Source organism: Macrosteles quadrilineatus, unplaced genomic scaffold (genome assembly GCF_028750875.1).
Source record: "Macrosteles quadrilineatus isolate MER2022 unplaced genomic scaffold, UCM_ALF_1.0 Scaffold_4__1_contigs__length_99947679, whole genome shotgun sequence".
In the NCBI taxonomy this organism is placed as follows: Eukaryota; Metazoa; Arthropoda; class Insecta; order Hemiptera; family Cicadellidae; genus Macrosteles; species Macrosteles quadrilineatus.
The window spans coordinates 81,256,856-81,262,952 of NW_026542597.1; the positions used below are offsets into that span (position 1 = coordinate 81,256,856).

The following is a 6,097-nucleotide window of genomic DNA, read 5'->3' on the forward strand; positions in this document are numbered from 1 at the left end:
GGGTTGGAAATTAGCTGTTGTCATAAATAAAAAAAGAAATTAATAGTGCTGCACCCTGTTGGTAATCCTTGTAACTTTTATGCTGTTGAACATCATAGAACAGAACCAACTTGTTTAATTGAGACAGCTGTTAAGATTCATTAATTCCTTTTAAATATGAAAAATCATAAGATTAACATGGGAACTACAGAGCCACTGGGGCGGAGCCCGAAAGGGTTTTTGAGATAAGAATATGCTTTAATGTTAATCGGGAATGTGAGCTATCAGCATGCCAAATTTCAGCCCAATCCGTCCAGTAGTTTATGCGTGATTGAGCAACACACACACAAACATACACACAAAAATATACACAAACTCACAAACTTTCAGATTATAATATTAGTAAGATATATGTGTGTCCGTTAGCACGATAACTCGAGCAAAAATGATCCGATTTTGATGAAATTTGGTACAAACGTGTAAACTTACGTTTGTTCGAACGAGTTCGCGATCCAGCATGATCGGACCATGGGAACGGGGGTTTACGGGGGGTTTTATGGGGTAAAAATAGGTTTTTCCCATTTTTTACAAAAAAAAACATAAAATTTAGCAATTTCTTTCCAAACCACTTCGTAGAGCTTAAAAAACACAATAATTTAGTATATTGAAGCGTTATTATGCGCCTAATGGTTACGGAGAAAATTCCAAAAAATTGTAAATTTAAAATTCCCATGTGATTCTTATGAGAATAAGTAAACTGTTGTAGTTTGCTTCTTTTATGAACATATTTTGATCAAATTTGGAAAAGTTTTTATTTCTTACTAACTATTAATATTTTACAAAAAAAAAAGCAGTTTTACCCTCCCTGATGCAGCAAACCTAAGTACTTGTTAAACTAATTCTATTTAAATAGGGAATAAGTGTTATATTTTTAAGTAGACATTTCAGTGTAAATCCAATCATTCAAATGGAAATTCGCTTAGTCTGCAGGTTTGCTGTGGCGGGGGTATTATTATAATTTATGTTTTAACGATTCAGAGAAAGGTTGATAGTTAACTTTTAGATTAGCCAGTATTAACTATACATTTAATCAATCATTATTAAAGTTTGAAGGGTTTTTATTTTAATACACATTATAAAATCAATCCCTACAGTTATAGTTTCATTATACGTATCATAGCAGTTAAAATGCATTCAATAATGCTAAACTATTTACAGGGCTACGACAAAGAGGTTACTCTAAAATACATATCCAAAGACGTTCTGCCAAAAAATGTATCTTGTGTAAAAGGTAGTCAACAACCAGGAAAAGGCTTGGTGGATCTGTTTTTAACTGATGGAAGGTAACATTACCAACATATACGTGTATGACTATAATATAACAGGTCTGTGTGTGTGTGTGTGTGTGGTATCATAGACTAACCAACACATGAGTATGTTTTATCTATGGTAGTATGTAGTATAGGGAGCGAGCTGGTCTGACTTCGGTCTCTGAGGTTCCACGTTCAAATCCTGCCAAATCACAAGGATTTCCAAGTGATAATGCGTCCTAGGTCCAGTCTGAAGTATTGTGAAAAACAATGTGTAGGGTGCAAAGTTGCTATTTACGACAGAATCTCAAGTCAATCAAACGAAGAGGGGCAAAGGATGATAAATCAGCGAGTGTAGAAAATACACTTTTAGACTGTGCAATCAACTCTTTTCAATTATACTCCACTTCATTTTGATGCAAACTAATTCAAAAATGAAATTGTTTTGTATTGATTACCTTTTTAAGGTAGCTAAACGAATTGAAAAAAAAGGTTCTTACCATTTTACGAAAAGTAGGTGCAACATATATTATATCTCCAAGGCAATGTATGATTGCATTTTTTACTCTAAAGTTATGGAAATTCGTTTTTCATATTTATACAAACCAAACCGTATTCAGGCAATACATAAACAAGTTGGCTGAGTTTTTCCTAGATTTTGGCAATTTTGTAATAAATCAGATTGCATAGCCCTATTTCTAGATAGTGATTTATATTGTTGTGTCGATAAAATATACCTTACAATATCTTTGTTTGATTAAAACTACATTTTTCGTAGCAACTGCCATACCATCAGGTTCATCCTCTACTGCAAATCACCATGCACTTAAAATTGAAACACTAAACACAAGTTACTATATTTTATTTTTATTCACCGTCCTGTTAAACAGTACAAAAGTGCCAATAAATGATTCAAGTGTCATTAGATGTACCTTTAATGACTTCCGTATAGTACTTTTATTCATTAAAATACATGTACATGATATATGTCTCCTTTTGTATAGGTGATCAAAGCTAGCGCCCTTAAAAGGCTTTTTATTTATATCAATTAGAAACTTGACATAAAACAGATATTAATTTAAACCCAATTTTATGTTCCAGTCAAGTGCATCTTACCTACAAACAGCAAGTAGAAGGAAACAAAATCGTGGAATGGGGTAATCATCTTATGACTTTTATTGAGGTTTATATTATTATTTGCTGGTTACAGCAAATGTAACTTACTGAGCGCTAAATAATTCTGGCATGACTTCCTAGATTTTTCTCTGGAATGATTGTTCTTAAATACAGCAAAATAAACTAGATTAATTTGGCGTTGAAAACTCACGAACAAAACAAACCTAAATTTTAAATAATCATAAGACTCGAATTATGTGGTTTGACCTGTTAGACCTATATAGTATTAATTTATAAAAAACCACACCTATTTTTGTCATGTTTTCCTTATCTTCTGAGCTGAATATTCTTAAGGAACAATTTGTCGACACACACAAAATAAAAATAGGTAATTAGTACAAAAAAACCTGATTTGATCCAAATCAGGTTTTTTTGTACTAATTACCTACCAAATACTCACAAATACGACCCGAACTGTCTTCTTACTTGAATAAAAAAGACATTTTAAATAATCCAAGTATACAATTCTTTGGTAAAAACCTTTAAATTTAAATAAAATATTCCCTTTTGCATCCTCAATTCAAACCCACGCCGAGAAAAAATATCCCAATTTAATAATTAAAAAAAAAAAAAAACATTTAAACTTACATTTATTTGAATGAGTTTGCAAACCAGCATGATAAGGCAATGGAAATGGGGGTTTATGGGAGTTTTACGGAGAAAATAGGGGTTTCCCATTTTGACCCTAAAAACATGAAATTTTGCAATTTCTTTCCAAAAAGGTTTGTAGAGGTAAAAGAAAACATTAGTAGTCTATATTGAAACGTTTGCCTAACTGTTACTGAAAAAATTCAACAAAGTGTAAATTTTAAATTTTCATTTTATTCTGATGGAGAATGAATAAACTGTTGTAGTAGTAAACTGTTTGATGAAATTTAGCTAATTGGTTAACTCCATAAATAAAATCAATATTTTAATAAAATAACACACCTTATTATCTTCCCTGTAGCAGCAAACCTGAGTAGGTACTCATTAAAATTTACGTTATTTAAATAGAAAATAAATCGTAAAATTTTAAATTAATATTTTAGTGGAAACCAGCCAGGTAAATGGAAATTCCTGCGACTAAAGTCACACTATTAGTACTATACTAAATAATTTTGTATGTGTTAATTCAAATAATTTATTACTATAATGTTTGAAAAATAAAACTGCAATTGTTATTAATTAAAATATGACTATTAAAAATATGATTAATAGTAGTTAATATATCAAATATGAGCTATCAAACAGCCTGCATATTTTACATAGCAATAAATATTATATATATAATTAATACTAGATGTACATCTGTGTCTAAGGAACATGTCGGTGTCGGCGTTGGCTAGTCACCAACAAGACAAGAAGATCGCGCCACTCATCCTACACTCATATTATATTTGGGTGGAAACACGCACATAGTGGCGTCCCATCTTATATAATTGATTGATTGATATGTGACTAATACTCAATTTTATCTTTTTAGACTCCAGCAATATACAATACTATATTTATCCTGTCCGCAATTCCAAATTCTGTTACTTCTACTACAGATGCATTGTTTCTGAAGGTAAAAAACAATATTATCTCTTTTTTACCCCAAATTCATTGTTTTTAGATTTTTCAAACGTGGCTTATAAATGAAGTTAATATTGTATGAAACTAGTTTTATATTTTTTATTTATGTTTTAAATTAAGAATCTTTAGAGAATATATAACTTTGGCGAGTTCGGGATTATGTAGTTTCTTTATAATAAAACACCATTTAATACATGCCTGGATAATTAAATATATTAGATTCATTTGAGTTATACAGATTGTCCCTAAGTAAACGGCCAAACTCCAGGAAGTATTTTATGGGCCAAAATTAAATGAAAATCATTAATACAATTTTTCAAAACATGAACCGTTAACGAGATGTCGGCCATTTTAATATTTATTATTTCAACTTTGAATTGCTTAAACTAATACTGTAACTCAATGTATTTAATGGCTTTATATATATTAACTCAATAACATTAATAACAACTATTTATTAAATTTACCATGCATTTCAAATTTCAGGAAGCCATTTAAGAAAAATGATCCTGAACAAATAATAATTGATTTTGAAACGGCTTTCATTTTTGTTTTTAAATTACAAATTACTTAGGTTTAGTTTTATGGGAGAATCAGTAAGTGTGTTGTTTAGGAAAGGATGAAATATTGATTTACATTTATGTTTTATTTTAATAACTACTTTTCTTGCAGGAGTTGAAGGTACGGGTGAACCGATGCTGGCATTATATGTAAAATGTGGTTACCAAAACAATCCATGGGCCAAAAAGGAAATTGATACATTTTTGAGATGTGCAGAAAAGTTAAACGTACATAACATAGTCCAAATCACACCCTGTTACTGCGAAAGTGATGAGGACTCAAGTTACTCATCAAGTTAGTTAATAACTTATGTGGTTGACCTAGTTATTCCTTTGAATAAAAATGATTTTCTGTTGCATAAATACATGATTCATACCCCTTGGTGCTTACTACTTATCACTGGGAAACTTATTCAAAAGAAAATTTTTGATTAGCTTAAGAAAATAAGTTTAAAACAAATAAAAAAAGTAAAAAATAAAACGTTTAAATATTTCCACAACAAATATAATAAAAGTAAATTTAAAACTGGTTTCTCTATTAATAGTAGCCTAAATGTAAATGGTTATAATTTATTCTTACTTATTGATAAATACTTATTGGTTACTTATTGGTGTATATGTCACTTATTAAATAATCTTCTCTTACTTACCTTCAAGAGTGTTGAAAATGCAAACATTCGGCCTGGCCTTACAGATAATATGATTAATACCTTTTCTATAATAATTTGGGATTTTATTAGATACATAATTTTAAACCATAGATTCATTTAGGGTTTGCATTCTAAAGCTACATTTTAATTAAATTTTACAGTAAACAATAAATGATGTACACAATTATGTAAGAATTATACAGTACACCCATTTATGATACAGAGCCAAGGGAAATAGAGTCAAACATTTTTTTTTATATCAAAATTATCAAAACTCTTTTGCACTTGCCTTATCAAACCGTTCACCTGTTTTGTGGGAAAGTCATTTCCAAATCTGGTGACATCAACTTAACTCCTAGAGCCCAGATTTAACTCCACTAGACTTTTTTGTGAGGGTATCTAAAAAGTTAGGTGTAAAGTTATCTAAAAGTTATTTCACGAGGCTTCCAAGTATATTGGTCCATTGGGTTATAACCTACGTTAGACAGTTAGTTTTTTACATTACAACCTATTTTTTAATATATTTCTCATGATGGTAACTAACCTCAATTTCAAACCCTAACCCACTCTGATCAAATCTCATTTCCCGCCGCCCCTAAGCTGTTTACGGATCCCTCTCAATCAGTCTATCCATAAACACAGGAGTCCAGATCCAAAGTTTAGCTACAAACATCTTCCAACAACACCGGTCATTTCAAAGTTGGATTACTTTACTGGTAGACTTCATTACAACTAGGTTAAACTGTAAAATTAATTTAAGATGACAACTTTTCAAATTCGATAATAGAGGGAATTCTCTTTCCGTATAAAACTTTGCATTCAGTTTGAGCTTATACTGAGTGTCCCAGAAAGGAACGCAATTTTA

At 30.5% G+C, this 6,097-nt stretch overlaps 1 long non-coding RNA gene across 1 annotated transcript; it reads left to right on the plus strand.

Annotated features, from left to right (window-relative positions):
* The first annotated feature begins 3,929 nt into the window (after window positions 1-3,929).
* Window positions 3,930-4,945, plus strand: LOC128991429 (uncharacterized). Its single transcript, XR_008490645.1, has 2 exons — window positions 3,930-4,014; window positions 4,695-4,945. It is a non-coding gene; the product is annotated as an uncharacterized LOC128991429 (long non-coding RNA).
* The last annotated feature ends 1,152 nt before the right edge of the window (window positions 4,946-6,097 follow it).